The sequence below is a fragment of the Mandrillus leucophaeus genome, unplaced genomic scaffold, assembly GCF_000951045.1.
Source record: "Mandrillus leucophaeus isolate KB7577 unplaced genomic scaffold, Mleu.le_1.0 Scaffold242, whole genome shotgun sequence".
NCBI classification, from domain to species: domain Eukaryota; kingdom Metazoa; phylum Chordata; class Mammalia; order Primates; family Cercopithecidae; genus Mandrillus; species Mandrillus leucophaeus.
Window position 1 is genome coordinate 179,072 of NW_012102499.1, and position 21,915 is coordinate 200,986.

The window sequence follows — 21,915 nt, forward strand, 5'->3', positions numbered from 1 at the left end:
GCAATTAGTTTCAACAATACCTAACTACCCAAATCCGGATTTTCTTTCCCCAGTGAATTTTAGTAAATTGTTTCTAAAAGAACTGATTAGTTACTCAGCAACTGGCCCAGAGAACTGGCTAACTTTAACTGGTGAAATACTAGACAATACAAATAGTTAGATTCTTTTCTTTTCTTTTTTTTTTTTTTTCAGAGTATTGCTCTGTTGCCCAGGCGGGAGTGCAGTGGCGAGATCTCGGCTCACTGCAACCTCTGCCTACCAGGTTCAAGCGATTCTCTTGCTTCAGCCTCCCAAGTAGCTGGGATTACAGGCATGAGCCACCACGCACGGCTAATTTTTGTATTTTTAGTAGAGGCAGGGTTTCACCATGTTGCCCAGGCTGGTCTCAAACTCCTGACCTCAAGCAATCCACCTGCCTCGGCCTCCCAAAGTGCTGGGATTACAGGCGTGAGCCACCATGCCCGGCTATTCTTTTCTAAAATAATTAATTAGTTGCTTAACTTTAAGTATTATAGCAAATATCTGACACATATGGAGATGTAATATTTATTATATAACATATAATATATAGCATACAACATGCAGTATATTGTATATGTATATATTATATCTATAAGACATATAGTATATGTATATATTATATATAATATATAAATAATATGATATGTAATATCTAACATTAAGTAATCCTACTTAATTTATTAAGCACCAACCAAACAGCAGACACTGTGATAAATGTTACAAAATAAAGAAAATACAGTTCCTTGACCTCAAATACTTCATTGCTCCACAGAAAAAGAAAGATAAGTAAATAATTTGCTCAATAAATGACAGTGAATCTACTTTGTGCCAGTTCTCTTCTTAGCATTGTGCCCAAACTATTCTCTTTTATTTTCACAATAACCCTATGAGATAAGTTCTACTATGGTGACCTCTTCACTGTGAGGAAACAAAGGCCAGAGCGGGAGGCAGCTTGCCCAAGGTCCCACAGCTAGTGTGTGATGAAGCTCAGATTCCAACTCAGAAACTCCAATTCCATAGCCAGTCAACTAGGGCAAAGTGCAAGAAGAAGATAGTGAGCTTTCACCGAACTTGCCCATGGAAACCCAGTGGATCAGCGAAGGCTCTAGTATACATAATTCTGTGATTAATTTGCATGAATCTTTATGAGATCCATAAGTGGCAAAATAGACCCTATCATAATAGAAATCTCCAAGACATTTTCAAGTTCAACTTTGGATGGCACCTCCAAGCCCAACCAGGCAGACTCTCCGTCTTCCTCCACCTGGCGTCTGGTCTGCCAAGTGCTGGTGTCATCTGCCTCCAGAACTGTAACTACCACCACCAATCTGTGTCATCATTTACAACAATGCTAAAAGAGTCTACGGAGCTTAATTTCCACGGCATTTCTCCCTCCTGCCCTTCCAAAAGAACTCGGTACAGATGCCAAACATCATTTATGGATTTAGTCACCCACAAAAGCCCTGAGAATTTAGGAAGCACTCAGTGGCACTGATTAATTCTCCTTCATATCTGTCTCCAGTCTCCTCCTAACAGTTTCGCCTCCAGGCAAACAGAAGCTGAGCTAGTTCACCGGTGCACTATAGCACGTAAAATGAGCAGGCCAAATTAACAAATCAAACTTCTTATCTTGTAAGAGGGTGGAGCTCAAATTCCTTCCCACTGAAACAATGTGAGTATTAATATAAGGATGGCAACTTTGTCAACAAAAACAGGAGAAACTCAGTGATAGGGACAGCATGACCCCAGAATAAAAAGATTTGTTGACTCAATAACACCACGATTAAACTGCTGGCATAAAGCCTTATTTCCAATGGGTTTATGGCACAGGAACTCCAAGAGTTTACTCATCCCAGCATGTTTACAGCAGTAACTTAACCAGGCTTCTCTTTCTTTGTTTCTATTTGCTATTTTCCTGCCACAAGCCCCTCCAGGCTCACTAATTATTACAGTTGGAAACACAGCTAACTTTGCCAGATGACGGTTCCACTGGACCATTGCCCTCCACTCAGGATGCAACTGCCCTGGCCCCTATTTCAATTGATGTCAAGTGTCCCTCTGCAACCTTCTTGTGCTTGCCTTTTGTGATCCATCCTTCCCCAAGAAGTAGATCTCAGCTCCACACGCCCATGCCATAAAAACAAGTGAAGCCCCCATAAAAACACATACGGCATTTTTCTTCTGAGGAAAAGCCAGCCTGTTGCAATTGTAAGCAACATGCATTCAAACTACCACTTCCACCACCCTTCACCTCAAAGAAGGCAAGTCACCCTACTCTTTCATACCCCTGATCTTGCCATACTGTGTACAGACTAAAGATATTCCACTACATATTGAAAAATTAATTTGATTTCAAGAGAGATTGATGGCAAAATTCAATCCAGGCCACAATTTACCTACCAGGATCTTGTAACTTTTGCCCTCTCATATTATAAAAAACTCGAAGGACCACAAAATGATATAAAACAATAGAGGATTATTTTCTCCTAGTGAGGGGGAAAGTTTTTAGACCACAACAAATGGCTGAACATCTTGTGGGTTTAGCAGCCAAACGAGCTGTCTAGCTTATGAGCCTGAAATATAGATATTTTGACAATGTGACATTCTGAAGCATTTGTAGCATTCCGATGGTGCATGGTAGTTACCGTGAGACCAGCTCCTTTATCAAAAACAACTTTAGAGAAACTTTGCCACCATTGCATGCACTAGCTGAGCTATATAGGAACAAGGATAAAGCAGGTGCTCTCTGAGAAATGGGATGTAAAGTCAAAGTGGAAAACAGAGAAGGAAGAAACCGGATGTGGCCTGAAACTCAACCTCTGCTATTTGCTGATTGAGGACCTACTCATTGACCTTTTCAAAGGGAAAGGCTGGGAAGGGAAGCGAGTTGAAGGTCAGTGAAGTGCTCTGCGTTTTTATCACTGGCTCACAACCCATTTAAATTTATTTACATTCAAACATGCACACATTTTCCTCCTATTACTCAGAAGCAATCAGCCGTAAAATGGCAAGGATCTGCAGTACATTTAAATTAACAGCAATTTATCTGGAGCAAAAAGGAAAACTGCTGAGCCCAAAGGAAGTGAAGGGAACGGAAGAAAGATGCAGCTGCTATCTAAAAAAGCAAATCTTATCACATTTGTCATTGGGAGAGTTCAAGCAGAAAACTGCCAACTTGAGCATCTGCGTGGCATGGTGCCATTGGAGATGATCTGGTGTTTGGGGCACCAGGGTAGCAGCTCACCTTCATTGGCAAGCAAAACAAATGTCTTTTAAGTCTTCTGAAAATGTTTACTGAGTAAAATGAAATAATAAATTCCTGTGTTCTCATAACATCAGGTCTCTAGAATACAGTGGGTTCAAAAAGCTTTCCATCACAAAGTGAGATGTGAGCAAGGTACAGCTGTGCTTTGCTTCAGCATCTGGGCTTAAACACCAATTGTCCTAATTTGGCATTTGTGGAGCACTTTGTATCTGTTTGTTGCTGCACCAACTATCCTTTGCTGTTGTCGCTTTTTCTCTTTTATAGATAACTCACTCAACTCACATGGTGAATATGAATTGTCCAAGGTCACCCAAGAATGAATGAGAGAGCTAAAACCTAAACTCAGAGCCTCGGAATTGTCAGTCCTTCTTTGACAAAGGTATCATCTGTACCTGTGGCAGAAATCTCCCCATATATAAATTTAGGTCCTGGTCTTGGTCCTGTTTCTTTCTCCTCTGTGCTCAATCCAGAAGTTGCTTAAACATCCCTAAAACATCCCTTTTGCTTCCCAAGGATGTACTTTGTCCACATGCTGTCCCTTCTCCTGAGATCTCCTCCCACCAAATGAGCTCTCCTTTGAGACACTCAGACTATTCTTCAAGGTCCAGCGCAAAAGCCTTCTCCTGCAAGTACCTACTTCACCCTCCTCTAAACTTGTGCAGCATTCACTTCCACTCATGGACCTTCTTTTGCACCTTTTAAAACTTGCATTTATTTTCCTTTGATTTCCCCCCGTCTCAGACTGCATCCCACAGGAGGACAGAGGGAGCACGTCTATACATTTTCTATGCTCAACACAGCCTCGTACAAATACCAAGAGTTGAAGGCATTTTCGGTTTCACAATAGTAAGGTCTAAATGTTGAGTTTTCTTTGTCTTAGTCTGTTTTCTGTTGCTTATAACAGAATATCTGAAACTGGGTAATTTATAAAGAAAAGGAATTCATTTCTTACAGTTACGGAGGCTGACAAGTCCAAGGTCGAGGGGCTGTATCTTGTGAGGGCCTTCTTGCTGGTGGGAACTCTTTGCAGAGTTCAGAGGCAGTGCAGGGCATGACATGCCCAGGAGGCTGGGTGTGCTAGTACAGCTGTCTCTTACTCTTTATATAAAGCACCACTCCCACTCCTGTGACAATCCATTAATCCACTGATCCATGAATGAACCCATCCATTCATGAGGGCAGAGGCCTCATAACCCCATTATTTCCTAAAGGCCTCAACTCTTTATACTGCCACATTGGGGGTTAAGTTTCAACATGAGTTTCAGAGGGGACAAACATTCAAACCATAGCAAACTCCAGTGTACTCAACAACCCAACTGAATTGAAGGAGAAGGAAGGATGCAAAACAATGCAGGATCTACTTCTTCTCATTGGCCACTGGGCGAATCTAGGCACTCCAAAGCTTCCAGTACAAAATCACATTTTTCTCAGAAGTACAGTGAAGGCTACAGAGTTAGACACGTGGACACCCAGTGAGTACTTCCTGGAGCATTTTAAGCTCCTGGGGAAAAGGTGCTAGACTTGGTTTATTCTAATTCTCACTTTGATCAAAATGAGAGTAGTGTATGTGGGACAAAGGGGAAAAAAACATGGTCCATTTATTAGCTGGAGGTGAAAAACTAAAATTACTGAGATGGTCAGGAAAGTTTTTAAAGGAAATGTTCTGGTTTGATGTTGCAAAATAAAGTTTCCCTATGAGCTGAAAATGAAAATAGAAAGCACACTTGGCAAAGGTAGAATTTGTAAGGAAAGCTAAAGTTATTGCACAATTAAAACTCAACAATTCTAAGGAGGATGTGCTCTAATCATCAGGCCCTGATGACAAGTGTCCGAGGACTCAACAACTACCATTTCAGAGACTTCACAGAGGATAGGGAATGCATCCAAAGACTGATACCATTGCCCCATCCACAGAATCACCTAAAATTGCTGTAAGTGGAGTAGAGAAAAAGAAAGATGAATTTGTGATTTGAGAGGTACTCAGATGCTCAAAAGGTTTTACTGCTACCACATGGAGACACCCAAATTAATCTATTGTTCTCCTGGGGTGTGTCTAGCTTTTCTGTCTTACTTCAATAAACATATATTGAAAAATCTATAGGGTAGATATCTGTAGAGTGAAATATTTTCTTAAAGATGTCATTCCACAATTCTAAGTCTAGAGGGGCTTATCAGTGATTCAAATACTCCGTACAGATAAGCAATATATGTCATCACAGAAGAGTATGCACTGGCTGCTGCCACCATAGATCTTGTGCCTAAATTTATTTTCATCAAAATACTCTAGCCAGTTCTTTATAGTATATGAAGCCAAAGTGCTGAAACCTACAGAGTCCAAACAAGAGGTTAATGGATTTGTCATGAAGCAACACCTTTTCATCAGGCATCCCAAGCAATACTTCAGGAATAGAGTTTGGAGATCTTTAACATTTAGGATGCATGTTAAGATAGCAACAGTCAGCTGGGCTTATGTGTGGCTGATGTCTCTGCCTATTGCTGCAAGTCCCAAAAGTCAAATCCACTAGCAGTCCCAATTAAGCTAGAAGAGGGTCAAACAAATTACCCTCGCTTGAATACAGGTACCTGATAAATCCCATCTCCATTTAAATCAGCTAAGAGCAAAAGATAATGAAACTTCAGCTAAGCAGCAAGTATTCTGGAATGTGAAACATACATATGTGGGGTTAATAATCCCCATGAACCGACTACAATAAACATGAATTACCCAACTCTGCCTGAGAGTGGGATAAAATGCAAGGCCTGGGTTCCGTCTGGCCAGGGACTTCCTGGAAGGTAGGCCAGCATCCTGTGATATAGGGCCCACAAGGTGAAACTGCTGAAGTCCTCATTCAGAGGACTGAACTGTGGCTTTTCAAGGAACCTAGTTCAAGTGGTCATCCCCAGACCCACAGAGGGTATCCCTCTCCCCATGTGCTGCTGCCTTATCGCCTCCTCCTCACTGCCCACCCCCACAAGCGAGGACATTAACAGCTCACTGCTCAAGCTCCTGCTCCCAGACCAAGGTAGGGCTGCATATCTGCTTCTGACGCTGCTGCAGGCAGATGTGTGACCCTCGAGGGTGAGGGTGGCCACAGAGCAGGGAGCTCCCAGGCTTCAAAGACACTTCTCTGGCCTCAGCTTTTTACCAAAGAAATGCATGCGCCCAAACTTGAAAACAGAGGAAGATTATGAGGAAGGAAGAAGGTTCTTTACCCAGACATCCCCTTTTTCTCTCGTGCCTTTTCCCAGGAGCAACCATTAGTAGAACTTCCTTCATCTCAGACATTACCCAGCTACAGCGAGAATTAAAACGTGCCTCTCCTCCACAGCAGGGTGGGCACAGGCTCATTTGGCACTCTGTTGGTATCTGGGGAAGGTTAGGTTGAAATGGTGATCATCCTGCCCTTTGTCAGTTCACCTGGGGCATTAATTGACATTTCTCTGTAAGAGAAATTGAAAGTCCCAGATCAGATCCTGGGAAGCATATCCAACTTAAACCCCAGTGATCATGTCTTATCCTAGCAAGGTTTATAAGGGCAGATCCCTGAATTGTTCATCAGTCTTCAAGAGAACCCACTCATTCACATCACGAGCACAGAATCCACACTCCTAAAGCTTTTCCACATCTGGTGGCACCCTCAGGATACTGGCAACGGCAGATCACTATGCACGCTCCTTAAGCTTAGCAGGTGACCCATTTCAAAAAGCCCCATTAAAACAGAGAGCTTACTCCATCTGAAAGCAGACTCTCAATAGGAAACTTGAAAAGTGCAAAGCCAATCCCAGGGTCACAGCCTTATATATGTTCCGACTGAGGCAGCCAACAGAACCCCTGACTTGAGTTAAATTAACCCCACAGTTCTAGAAGCCTGTGCTGTCAGGGACATTTTTATTTGCTCAAAGAGCTCATTTTGGAATAAGCCCATGCTGCTAAGTCATCCCACCTCACTGTCTTTCCTGATGCTCAACAATGTCTTACAGCAGCGGGGCGTGTGCCAACCTCAGTGGTTTTACACAGCAGTACCTCTTCCTGAAGGCTTCTCTCTTCTCCTTGACTCCTTCATGTTGGAGCGCAGCAAGTCCCTTCATAATTCTTTGGTTCAAGTAGAATTTATATATGAGGAAAACCCTGGATTGTAAAGGGCATAAATTTCTATATACACACGCCAGATTTCACAGTTTATTTTTCTTTTTAAAGTATGGAGGGCCAGCTAAGGCATTCCAAATATAACAGCTTGGTTAGGAATTATGGTGACCATGCTAAAAATCAACCGGATCCAAAACACTGGAAAAAAAATGCATTTTAGATTTTTTAAAATAAAAATCTAATATACCCAAAACATCTGACATTCTTTTAAGCGATGTTTTCCAAAACTTACAGAAAGTTGTTTGCTAAGTCAAAGTGATTAAAAGGAAAAGGCGATTTCCTTCATAACCCAATGCAAATTCTTAGCTTAAAAAAGGAATCATCATCTCCATGAAGAACAAGAGGCCTTGAAAAACATGTGGCGGACAAATGCATTTCCTTCTTTAAATCAAAAAAAAATTAAAATGTCACATAGATGAAAAGACAGTGTAATTACATGGGCATAGCAGGAATGACTGGATTATATATTAATTTTCCTTTCATTCGTCACAATTACGGCCATTTACCATCCATCATTTAGCTGTCCAAGATCCCAGAACTAAACAGAAGCGCTTTAATTGGTGATGGGATTATGTCCTAATAAACCCATCTTGAGCTGAAAACACAGTACGTTGAAAATTTGTTTAATACACCTAGCCTACCAAACATCATAGCATAGCCTGACCTGTCTCAAACCTGGTCAGACACTTATATTTGCCCACAACTGGGCAAAATCACCTGGCAACACAAAACCTTGTAGGGTCTGAGTTGTTTACCCTCCCAATCCTGTGGCTGACTGAGAGATGTGGCTTGCCACCCCTGCTCAGTGTCACAGGAGAACACCGAACCACTTTCTACTGAATGCTTATCACTGCTGCACGATTATAAAGTTTAAAAATTCTAAGTTGAACCATCCTAAGTCAGGGACTGTCTGTACTAACTGGTACCACCGGAATTCGAATTTTAAAACGTACAGTCACTCCATGCATTTCATGCTAAAGCATTCATTTCTACAGTGACGCCTGAAAGAAACCCACCTGCTGCTGGTTAGACAGCAAGAAGCAGTCTAAAACCAGAAACATCTGTTTGGATCCTGTCCCTTTCCCTCCTAAGCTGTGTCATGCTAGCCAAGCAAAGGGACCTCTCTGAACCTCAGTTATCCAACTTTACAATAGAGATGAAAAAAATCTAACAGGTTCTGATAACCAGAACTAACGTGAGTACCTTAGTGCTTTCCAGCTTTCCATTCGTAGGCATGAGCAGTGAACACCAACCCTGCTGCAGTAGCTCAGCAGCCACTGCCAATGATCACATCAATTGCATCGTAAATCATGGGCCGAAATACATTATTTGTCATGAGTTATGAAGTAAAAAGTCACGGAAAGGAACTTTGCTCAAAAATTCCAATTCCCCTTAGAAAAGAGTGGCCCAAACTGAAAGAGTGGCCTCGAAATTCCAATTTCCTCCTGGAAAAGGGTGGCCCAAACTGAAAGAAGTCTTTAGGTTCCTGGAGGAGGGCTCCAGAACCACAGCTGGAGGGACATACGGGGCAGGCTCGTGCCCTCTTGCACCCCTCTCAGGAGGTAAGATGTCCTTCCAGCAAAATGGTGGGTACTGGCTGCGATATCACTCTGTGTCTGAATGCTGGCAAGTGCCAGCAATTTCACACCCATGGTGGAAAGGGTCTGAGAACTGTTCCATGGCTTTAGTTCCAATTCTGGGACCACAAGGAAGTGTTTTGCAAAAGGATTTTGCCTCTGTCCTTTATTGTGGAACTGACTCTACGTTCCTCAGTTGAGGAATATACACATAGGTGGTAATTATAAAACTACACCTTGGCCGGGCACAGTAGCCCACGCCTGTAATCCCAGCACTTTGGGAGGCCGAAGCAGGTGGATCGCCTGAGGTCAAGAGTTCAAGACCAGCCTGGCCAACATGCTAAAACCCCATCTCTACAAAAATACAAAAATTAGCCGGTGTGATGGCAGGTGGCTGTAATCCCAGCTATTCCTGAGGCTGAGGCCAGGAGAATCGCTTGAACCCGGGAGACAGAGGTTGCAGTGAGCCAAGATCACACCATTGCACTCCAGCCTGGGTAACAGGGCGAGACTCCATCTCAAGAAAAAAAAAAAAAAAAGAAGTAAAGAAGAAAGAAACTATATCTTGATAGAGCTTCAGCTTCCAGTTGTTCTAGACACCAGAACTAGCTGTCCAAAGGCGGGAGGAGTGCCTCTAGGAACACATCCTCTCTATCCAGACTTGCTTCTGAGACAGCGCCTGTTTCCGCCTAGCTAGCATCTTCCGGCAACAGCTAAATGAACCAAACCCTAACTAAATTTAACTGGCTAATTGCACCTAAATTACAGTCACAAAGCCCCTTCAGAAGATTCAGTCAATTTCTTGAGGGAGAAAGTAAATGTTTTACTATATAATTATAAACTTAATTAACACAAAATAAATTAATTAGGGACTTGCGTTGGTAATGAATACCATGGCTTAGATGTTTATTGCTGTATTTTCCAGGGGAAGCTAAACCTTGAAAAGTGGGCTAACTTGTTCTTTAAGCCTAATTTCATCTCACCTCTCCCACCCCCAACCGAACTGTTAGATTTCTTGTTTATTTTCAGTAGAATGGCACGAAATACCAATTCTTCTATGCCAGAGATTATTCTCATAGCAAGGAACTATAGTGAAAATACCCTCTCATGCTGGACATCAAAAATTTCACAGAATTCAAATGAAAATAATTTATGTACTAATCTCTAGGAAAAAAAAATTCCCATCCTAAACCCTTGTAGCTACGATAGTTCCTAGCTGGCAGTTCGCTAAAATAACAGATGATTATCTAAAGCAATAATTTCCATTTCCCAGAATATAATGATAAAAACTCACCTAGAGCTGAAATAACCATCTGCCACAGATTGTTCCACATCGGTTGTTTGCTTGTTTGTTTTTTAATTCTCAGAAAGAATTCAAAAATGGTATTGGCAAAGAAAGATGATTTCACGAAAATGACCCAGTTTTCAACCTGCATTGCCACTATCATCCTAATTTTTTTTTTATCTGATTTAGGAGAACAGCAGGCTGAGAAAAGGAGCCTTGAAGCTTGATCTCGAAGCCACAGAGTAGATCATTGGTGAATGAAAGTCTTGTTCTAATTTTCAAGTGTCATGGTTTCTAGGAATGTCAACCTGCATCTCTCATACCTGTTTTTTCCCTTGATTGATGTGAAGATGGAGAACAGCCACTGTGCTAAAAGCCTGACCCACTGAGAGTCAGAAAGAAGAGTGGTTGAAAGAATGGGCCCTGAAGGTGGAATACCCAAATGATTGTGTGACCTTGGGCAAGTTACCTATAAAATGGAGCTAATGATAATACTTAATTTGGGGCTAATGTGCAGATTAAATAAGCTTATATATATGTGTATATATGTGTGTGTGTGTGTGTGTGTGTGTGTGTATATATATATATATACATACAGCACTTAGAAGTGCCTGGAATATAGCAGGTGTTCACATATCAGCTGTTTCCATTATCTGCAGACCTAGGTCTCAGCTTTTGACCTTGAAGTGCGAATGCTTTATGTTCACAAAGAGTTGCAAATGAATGAAACAGATCTACTTTGTACGGACACACTGGCCAACATACACACCAAACGGAAAAGACAATTCAGGTTGAGATTGAAAATAAAAATAATCATCTGTGTCAGATCAGAAATAGGCTGTCTCATCGCTGAATCAGGGAACTTTTGTGAAGAAAGGAAATTTGGAGACCCTATAGCCCATTTTCTTAGTCATTATCACCCTTTCACTTGGGAAATAAGGAAAATAAGTTTCTGAGAGCTTCAGTAACTTGCTCCAGGGCACAGGGCCAGCCAAGGGCAGACTCAGGGCCCCTGTCATTGTGTCAGCAACAGACTCAGTGATAGAATGAAATACAATATGGTGAGACCATCCCTCATGACAGGCTAAAGCTAAAGACAGAAACAGAACCCATTGTTTTGATATGAAAATTAATACCCCTCCTATGATCTGAATGTTTGTGTCCTCCTAAAATTCATATGTTGAAACCTAATTCCCAGTGTGATGATATTAAGAGGTGGGGCATTTGGGAGGTATAATAACTAGGTCATGAGGGTGGAGCCCTCATTAGTGAAATTAGTGTCCTCACAAAAGAGGCCCAAGGAAGCTCATGTGCTCCTTCCACCAGATGACAATGAGAAGGTGCCATCTTCGAAGCAGAAAATGGGCCCTCACCTGACACTGAATCTGCTGGTGCCTTGATCTTGGACTTCCCAGCCTCCAGGACTGTGAGAAATAAATTTCTGTTGTTTATAAACCACCCAGTCTGTGATATTTTCTTATAGTGGCAAGACTAAGACAGTCCCAATGGCGCATATCCAGGGGTCCTGAACACACTACTGCTAGATTTTACTTCACATATTTTACTTTACTATTATTATTTTGTTATTTTACTTAAACATTAAAGTAATTTCCACATGAAGAGAAGAGGGATCCAGTCACTGTGTTCAGCTTTCACGGGATCCCCCATGACTAAAGTTATGCAGGTATCAGCAAACTTTTTCTGCAAAGGCATAAATAGTAAATAATTTTCAAATTTGCAGGTCATTCCGTTTATGCCACAACTGCTCATTCTGCCATTGTAGTATGAAAGTAACGTAGACAACATGTGAGAAATGAGTCAACGTGTTCCAGTAAAACTTAAGTTTATGAAAAATAGACAGCAGGTGAGATCTGGCCCAGGGGCTGTAATTTGCTCACCTTTGGATAATGCAATCACCTGCCTGATGCTGTCTTTATTTCTTTACTTTTTTCCCATGTTAAGCTTCCTCCTTTAGTGAACATTGTACTGTTTCAATATGCTTAACAGGGTATATTCAATATGCGGTAGAATCTAATTTATTAAGACTTGAAATAAAAGCCAATGTGAATTTATGAAAGCTCTAAGTTAGGAAATATATTTAAAGAAATGCAGCTTTATTACTTTCATATACATAAACGAATCAAAATTAAGCCAATAAAACATTTTCAGTATGTTTTGGCAAGTAGGGGGTAATTCAGTCTTACCCAAAAGAAAAAAAAATTAAATTATGTGATTCATCAATTGTTTTCATGAGATTCCTTTGAAAATGCTTTAAAAGTTTGTTTCCTAAGCTGGCAATATATGATTCCTACCACCCTTCTTGTTTCCACTAGTCATTAATTTAGAAATTCCTTTGTTCACGGAAGATACCCTAATATTCCTCCAACCCAGTTCCTCACTAAATTAATGATCTGAATCAGCAAGAGTTTTTGAACTTTCAGAAAGGCTAAATAAATTGGAATGCTATGACATCATAGATTAATACCATCTTTTGAAATGGCTTTACTGCTCTCTGTCTAAGGACATCTGCTGACCTTTGGCAGACATTGTAGATGGGCTATTCAAAATCCATTCACAATCCCCCTTTCCTTTGTCTTCCTCTACCCTGGATGGAAAGGATCCAATATACTTTTTCCCAGCATCTCTTGAAACTAAGTATGGGCTTGTGACATAACTCTGGCCACTGAGATGCAGCTAGAAGGTAAGGGGGAAGGATCTTCTATTCTTGAATTAAAAGAGAAAGCCTCCTTATCCGTCTTCCTTCTTTCTAGTTGGAATGTAGATTTAAGGTCTGGAGGCAAAGCAGCCTTTTTGAGACCGCTAGGTCTCAAACCCTCGGATCCCAGAATTCTTGCTGTGTGAAAAAAACCTATCTGTTTAAGTGTTTGCTGTTTTCATTTGTTGGTTGCTGTAGCTAATGCAATCCCATGTGACATAATTCACGGAGGCCTTGGCATCATTTCTGTGAGATAGGGAGCAGGGATGTGGTCAACTATAAATTAAAGAACCTTAGCTACTACCAAAAAAAAAAAAAAGAAAGTAATCAGCTTTGAAGTGACATTGTGGCATCTATACAGCACCTGGAACTCTACGTAAGGGTCCATATTACAATAATAAGGGGCTGGGTGGGGAACAAAAATGCTATAAAGACAATCACACCTGCAGCCCGACAGAGCCATAGGCGAGCAGCCAAACCTCCCATAAAGGGCCATGGCAGTGGCCGAGAGAGGGATGATGTACTCAGGTGCATGAGCAAGAAGCCACAATACTTTGGGGTCCGGGAGAGGACAGTGCTGTGCAGAGCAAAGTTATACTGTGAGCAGATACCTTAGTGAGTTAGACCCTGAGGAAGAGGCACTGTGGGGGCCTGAACCCTCAGGTTAACTCCTGGAGTCAGTGAGAAATGATAGAACCCCCTTGACATTTGAAGATCTGAGAGTTGAGGAGACCTGGGGCTGCTTCCCATAAAGACCTCTGGGAAGGAGCAGCCACACGTAGGTCCCCTTTTCTCAGTGCCAGTGAAAGAAGAAAGATTGCACTATGCTCGGCCTGCACCAGTATGTGCAAGAACCTCACTCAGCCCTCGCGTTTCCCAAGAGCCCAGGGCAGTAAGTTAGAACATCCACAGTCCCTCTGTCCCTAAGAGAGGCATAGACGTGGCCAAGATTGTCCCTGGGCATGTTGGGACGAGGGGGACACGGGATGGCCTATGTGGTCCTAGTGTTGGGGGTCACGACAGGTCTGAAAGTGTCAGTAATGGAGGCACCCAGGGCAGAGGCCAACAGCAAAGACCCGGCAGCAGGATGAGGTAGGTTTCAGTAGATGCAGGAAAGCTGCCCACCCCCACAGGGAGGTCCTTCCCCTTCCCTCTGTCTTTGGAGAGGACAGATAGATCCCTGAATCTGCCTGTGCTTGCAGTCGGAGTATAATCCCTGTTTTGACCAATTTACCTGGAAACGACTACACGAAGCTCTCTGTCGTGGGCAGAGCTGCGAGCTCAAGGTAGACATTAATTTGGGGGGCGGGGGAGCAGGGGGAATTAAGACAGTAGATGTTTCCAAGTCCCAGACTAGAGAGGAGTTTCAGTATTCTTCCCAGTCACAGCTTTGATGAGGCTGGGCTTCTGTCTACCATTTCCTTTTACTGAGATGTTATTTTCTTACCAAATATAGAGAGATGGAAACACGTAAAGGTGAGATTTCTGTGATTTCTTTTTAGATCAAGACATGGAGAAAAAAAAATCCAACCTACTTAGCATTAGGTTCAACCTCTGTCCTAGACCCCCAAAATCCCTTTATATACAAGAATTTCTCCTCCTTTGACTGTATACCCCTTTACCATAATTATAAAGCTCTGTGTGTGACAGACAAAAGACAATAAAAAGAGAGAGTAACTAACATTTCTGTATGCATCTACCCATATTCTGCATAGTGCAAGGCACATTTTATACATAGCTCATTTAAAGTGTATTTTATTTCCATATTGGAGATGAGAAAACCGCTGAGAAGATAAGTAACATGCCCAACTGCAAACAGCCAATAAAAACTCAGCTATATGTGACTATAAAGAGTATTGCATTACACTGTTTTTTTTTTTTTTTTTTTTGGCTATGCCATGATGTTAACTCATCTGAACTGCCTTTTAATCCTGTTTCCTCTCTGTCTCCCAGAAAGGAAAATGAAGAGCAACCTGCAACCTATGCCCGTGTCCACGTAAGCAAATGCACCAGTGGCCACGGACAAGGACGCCCCCATTTTCAGGTGATGGCTCCTGCCTATTTCTGGTCAACTTCCTCCTAATCTCCTTGTAATTCTGTATTTTCATGGACTAAATCTCTCTCTCTCTGAACATGTGGTTTTTATCTACTGCCGAATGCTGCAGGTGAAGGCTAAAATACTCCTGGATGTAGACATTTTCAGCCTCCTGGCAGATACACACATCAACACCTGAGACCCCCAAACCTCACTGCCAAACTTGCAACACTGGGCATAAAACGAAGGCAGCTTGAGCTGGTACAAAGTCAACTTAAACCACTCCATTTTGCACAGAAGAGGTCAGCACAGTTTTTTCTGTAAAGGGCCAGATAATTAGGATTTCCAGTTCTGCCTTCGATATGTGTTCCATCGCAGTCACTCAACTCTGCTGTTTTAGAGCAAAAGCAGGCATCAACAATATGTAAACAAATGAGCGTGGCTGTGTTCCAATAAAACTTTATTTATAGAAATATATTTGGCCCATAGGCTACAGTGTACTGACCCCTGTTTTATAGTCATTTCTGTGAGCAACAACACGATTATTTGTTCTTCCTTCCCTCTGAAATAGAACAAAATGGAAATACTTCATTCTTTCTCATTAAAATAGCTCAGTCTGCATAGAATAAGTTTACATGTATGCTCACATCAAATCAAATCCAGGAAAAAATAAACCATTTAAAACTCTAGTTTGTAAAATTATCATCTGTGTTTGTGCCTGGGGAAGCGAATGCATGGGGCAGGTGGCTGAGGCAGCAAGGTGTTTGTGGGACTCAGTTGGGAAGATTCCAGGTGACCACACTCACCATCTCCAACTTGAAATGCAGTCTCTCAATTATTAGTGCAGTTATAGTAGTACTTTCATGATGACTCACACTCTGCAATTTAGGTCATGCCTACGGCAATCAATAAAATCCTCTACTTAGATTCTCCATGGCTAATTTGATCTCCACTCTCCTACTAACTGGGGCAAATTTTGGGGGGGTTGTTTTCAATTAATTCAACTTGTCACAGGCACCTCTGTTCTCAATATGATATTTTCTTCCAATTTCTCTTTTGTTTTGAAAATAGCAAAGTGAGCAACATGCACGTGCAAGTGTTCAGCTCAAACATGATGGCTTGTGCAAGAAGTGGCTGCAAGTAGAGAAAAGACCTCTCAGCAACCACACACACCCACACACACGCACACTCCAGTTGCATCCCTTCATTCTCTAACTGTGCACACTCTGTACACAGCCTTGAGCAAGTGAAACTTTAGGCCCTGATGATAATGGTGGTGATGATGGTGATGATACTCACGGTAGTTACAGCTACACTTTATGTAGCAACCACTACATCTTGTCACCATGAGAAGCACCTCCCAATCAGAGGAAATTAAGACTAGGGGAAGTAATGTAATATCTATTTTATAGTATGACTAGAGAGGATTGAGGTCCTAAGATAGCTCAGAGTTTAAGTCTTCATTTTACTAATTTGTGACCTTGGGCAACTTTCTTAATTTTGTGTAAGATCATATATTCTTATTTCTAAATGATGATAATTATATTTTCCTTAAAACTGTGTTGAAAGAATCAATGAGATGATATCTATACGGCCTTAGTACAGTGCCTCAGTATATGTATTAGGCTGAACCAGATGAAAATGTCTATGTTTGACCAATGTCTTAGCTTACAAAAATGACAAGTTCATATGGCTCAAACTCACAATTGCTCCTAAATGGTATTATTAGTATTGTTCTTGTTGTTATCGTACAAGGACAAAAGTAGGTGGCAGAGAAGGAATTTTGATCTGAATTTGACTGATGGTGAAGGCTAGCGTTTCTTCTAACTTTGTGACCTTCAGGGAAATCTAATGATATTTATAACTGAAGTTTCCCTTGATAACCTGAAACTGACATCAGAAAGCTAGTCAACGACAAGAACAACACTGATACTTTATATTTCATTACAGGCATTTTATGAACAGGATAAAGTCCATTTCATTATTATCTAAGTATATCCAAAACTTGTTTGAAGCATATTAATCAAATGTCAGTTGAATAAAAATGTGAACTGTCTCTCTTCTTTAATGTATTGAGGGTCATGATCCACTGAAAATTGGGATCTGCCTCATTAAACAGTTATAATTAACTCTGTTCATAATATTCCACAGTGGAATTGCTGCTGTAGTTCATACTTAAAACTGGGAGGATAATTCAGCAACAGTCAACGAAAGAACAGTCAGATTTTCTTTCACATTCCATGATGAGAACTGGGAATAAAAATAACTTTCTCTTCCCAGGCTGGGGAATCACAGGATAAAGAGACTCCCCCTCAAATGCCTGTCTGCTCATTGACAAGCTTAAAAGAAATAAATTCCCATCTGAAACTAAACCATCTCCTGTTGTTTTACCATGTTCCCAGTGGCCACGTCTGTTAAAAAAAAGTCTAGACATTTTTCAAGCTTGAGTTGTGTTTTAGACAACGTCTTTCAAATTCAGAGATCATTCTAAAAAAGCCTTTCTCGCTAAACTGTGAGATTCTAATCTCTTGGGTGTTGCCACATAGGACGGTAAAATCCAATCAGAAAGAGGAATTTCCCCATTTGCTTTTTTTCTAAAAAAATAACAAAACGTTATTTCTACGAGCAATGTATAAAGAAGAAATACTGTGGTCAAGAAAATATTTCAAAATATTTGCATGATATTTTGACTGGAAACCACGTGTTCTCTGGAACTTTTCAGGGTGTCTGTGCCCCCACCCCCAAACACTTTGTGCCCACATCTAGGAGAACTCTATGCAGATGAACTTTTTCAAATGGCCATTACTACCGTGGGTTCTGTCAGCTTCTGAGGCTGCATGGAACCAAGGTTTGCTTTAGAATACTACAGAGACAACAGTCAGTTGACTCATTTTTTTTCCTTTTTAATTAATCAAGACATAAGAAAATATAAGTATATATATTATATATACTTGCAATTATATATATAATTGCAAAGGCAATTAACTCCAAGAGTTAATCTAGGTGTTCTGGTCAAAGTCCTGAAATAATGAGAGGACCAAAGAAAATCCTTTTTTTGGAGGGATGGGGGTCACGGGACAGGCCCCCTTTCATGTCTTGATTGTCGTTTTGAATGTCATGTGGCGCAGCCATTAAAACTCTTTGCATAAGTTACCAACAGAACATTTCACTCATTCTGGTCAGCATCAGAGTTAAAAAGCTCTGACACTGGTAAGTTAGAGAATGTTTATTCTAAAAAAGTCAACTTAGCCAAGAAATATAAAAGTGAACAAACAGAATATGATGTGACACTACTAGGCAAGTCCATGGGGCCAATGCCACATCTGAAGGCAAATAGCCAGCTAAATTATGACACAGAAGTAGTTCAGGAGGAAACACACTGATTAACGTTCTTTAAAATCCGTGTTATAGCCAGGGATCCTTTTAGCAATAATAATTGCCTTATCAGAACAGATTGGCTATCATAAGGAGAGTTTCTCTCTTGTGTCCCCAGGTTCTATCTTGAACTAAAAATTTTGCGGTAGGTTTCCCTTTGGATCCCCACAAGGAAAGGCTACACTTCCTTCTTCAGCATCTCATCTGCCCCACACTTAAAACCATATCTCCCTGCACCAAAACTGAGCATATTTATCAGGATGGATGCATAGGATGGTTTTCAAAACGCTAAAAAAGACTAGCTGACATAGCGAATAGCAACAGTGACCTTGAGAGTATTGATCAAGCTCTGTTTCTTGGTTACAGAAGTAGGGAAATTAAGCATTCCTCTAAATCATTAATGGATTCCTTTTATGTTCATCTATTCAACAACCTCATCCTTCACCCAAGCCAGGACTCTGCATCCCTCCTACATCTTGGTGAGAAAGAGCAAAATTTCTCCTGTCAAAATGTTCAATAAGAAGGCTCTGCTTTTTTCATTCACCCACTGCTTAGAACAGCCAGAGAAAAATTCATCCACAATCAACTGAATAACTGCCTTGGAGAGATAGACAATCTTTCCCTCTTTTGTGGGGATGATGATTAGTCTGCCTTAGAAATTTACTTAAAAGGTAATGACAAATAAAAGGCTTTAGGCACTTGATTTTTTCGAACTAAACATTTGCTTGACTTCATTTTTCTGACTATAAGTGTTCTCTGAGAGAGTACTGGCATAGAGACCACTTAGATTCAGAGACCAAGAGTCTGTCTATGCACTGAGGAGGAAATCTGTACTAAAAAACGTCCCTTCTCATATCACCTCCCTTCATCACCAATCAATACCATAGAACTTGGAATGCCGACAGGACAACAAGTGGAATATTTGAACGAAAATCCAGTGAGAAGGTGTCTTGTAAAAGGCAAATGTATTGCCCAGGAGGAATAGAATATCATATCCCCTACATCCACTACATTGCCACCCTAGCATTTAAGCTGTTTAGTTACCAATCACCCAGTGACGCTCTGAGAAAAGAGCAGGAAATGCTGTTATGGGTAGGAAGATAGAACAGGGATCAGAAAGCTTAGGGTTATGGTGGATTTGATTGACAATCTCTGTGGCCAGAGGGCAAGAAAGGGCATCAGACAGAAGGGCTAAGGGAGAATGGATAAGGTTGCAGGGATGCATATAGTGAAACAATGTGCAGCATCAGGAAAATCCAGTTCTTCTGGATTTAGGTCTGCTATTTACTCCAGGCTGATCTTAACAAGTCCATGAGTCACGCTGGGCCTCAGTTTCCCCAAGGAAGCTGTCCTAGGCAGCTTCAGACTCCCCTTTCCAGGTCTAACATTCAAATTTGTCTTACTTTGCTCACCAAACCTTGAGCCTCGGTGTTTTTTGCTGGTGGACAGGTCGGTAGCTGCCTCTGAGGGCCAGGTCACCAGAGCACATCCTGCCTTCCAACTCTTGAAGGCAAAGGCTCTGGACACTTGGCTCTGGGCTCTCAAGATCTGGAGCAGGTACAATTAATTCTGTACTCCTCACTGAGGCTTCTGGCTGTTCCCCAGCAGCTCAGCCATTTCACAACCTGCTTGAATTGGGGCCAATCTGTGGTGTTATCATCTCTTCCAGACACACCTGAGGACAGGCAGTAGCCTCTCTGTGTGTCGCTGTGAGCCTCACTGTTTCTTCTCTCCCCTGCATGCCATTGAATGAGAGACAGATACCTCAGCTCTTGGCAAATCAGAACCTAGCTGTTCTTCAGCTTGGTTTGAGAGCTGGCTTTTCTGCTTTGCCATTCCTCTGAAATACCCTTTCAATGGCCACCACAAAGGCCCTAAAAGCAATTTCTCAATAGCTTTTTCTCTATGCTCTTCCCAGCTAACCAAGTGGAAGCTTTGGCTCTGGTGACCATGTGGCAGAGCCAAAGTAGAGGGTGCACCACTTACCTCTAGGCTGGTGACTTCCTAATGGATGGGTGTGGCCTGTGTTCTAATTCCTTACTTCTCACTGCCTGGGAGGTAGCCACCTGGTCTGGGAGGAGTGGAGCCCCGCACCAAACTCAAGGTAGCTCGCAAAGCCAAGGAAGCCCTCTTCTACCTACCATCCACTTTAGGCCCAACCCAGGCCACCCCTCGAATTTCCCCACCCACTCTGCCATTTGCTCCCCCTCCTCATGCATCCTGTGTCTCCATCATCCAGGACGCTGTTCCCATGAAACACCACACCTTGAGCTCATCCCACACACTCAAACCTCTGAACAGAATGTCCGGTCCCACTGGCCCGCCTGGGAGACTCTTGGCCCCTAGATCCAAGTTCAAGTGGCTTCTTCCACATAAAGCAAGCTCCGGTCTCTAGGCCTGGGGTAGAAGAGCCCCCATCTGAGCCCCTCAGACAGACACTGATGACGGGGCATGTCACATTGCCCTCTGATGTTTGCTTTTCAGCAAACTCACCAGGTGCTTCTCGAGGATGACCCTCTCCTCTCTATAGTCCCAGCACTTAGCTCACGTTTGAGAAATGACAGGCTGGTTCAATGACTCTGATCTGCATCTACCAAATCTATACGTTTTTTGTTATTTAGTTTTCATTTTCCTCCTGTTTTCCCAATTTTTAAAATTTCATTTTCATGTCCCTACTAAGTATAACTATGTTCTGTAAGTCACTTTGTTTTGGATCACCAAGATCAATAATTACAACATAATAACAATAATGATGATTGTAATGATGATAATATACTTATTGGATATCACTCTTACACTTATTATGTACCATAATAATACCTGATACATGGTGCTAACCATATGCCAAGCTTTTTAGCTTTCTTCTAAGTGCTTGACATGTATTAACTCATTTAATCCTCATAATAGCCTTATAAGTAGCATTGTGATTATGCCCTTTTAGAGGTGCGAAACTGGGGCCAGAAAGGTGAATAATATGACCAAGGCCACAGATTTGGTAAATGCTGGAGCTAGCATTCAAAACTTGAGAAGTTGGGCTCCATAGTCCTGCTCTTCACTGGTAAGCTAGACCACCTCTCCATACGCTATACTGCCCACCATACCCAGGGATTTATACATAGTGCGTTATTTAATCTTCACAATAACTCTATACAGTAGGAGCTATTATTATCACCATTTATTTTTGCAATTAAAGAAACACTTATTTTGCTTTGAGATATTAAGAAATCCACCATAGGTCACACAGCTAATAAGGTGAACATTAGAACTGAAAATGAGGGTTTTGCCTGACTCCTAATATTTAAGAAGATGAGATGAGAAAGAACATAGAGAGTTTACTAAGACACCTCCATTCACGGAGTCATTACTGTTTATGGAGCAGCATGACCTGGCATCCTGCTGCCAGGTCATGACCTTATCCATGACCTGGCATCCTGAATAAGCAAGGGATCAGTTCACGTCATCCTAATTTTATAGATGAATAAAGAGCCAGTGAT

The 21,915-nt window shown here is 41.6% G+C and overlaps 1 protein-coding gene across 6 annotated transcripts in view; it reads right to left on the reverse strand.

Annotated features, from left to right (window-relative positions):
• NTRK2 (neurotrophic tyrosine kinase, receptor, type 2) overlaps window positions 1-21,915 on the reverse strand; it is a 302,428-nt gene that overhangs the window by 160,719 nt on the left and 119,794 nt on the right. The gene's annotated exons all lie outside the window — the stretch shown is intronic.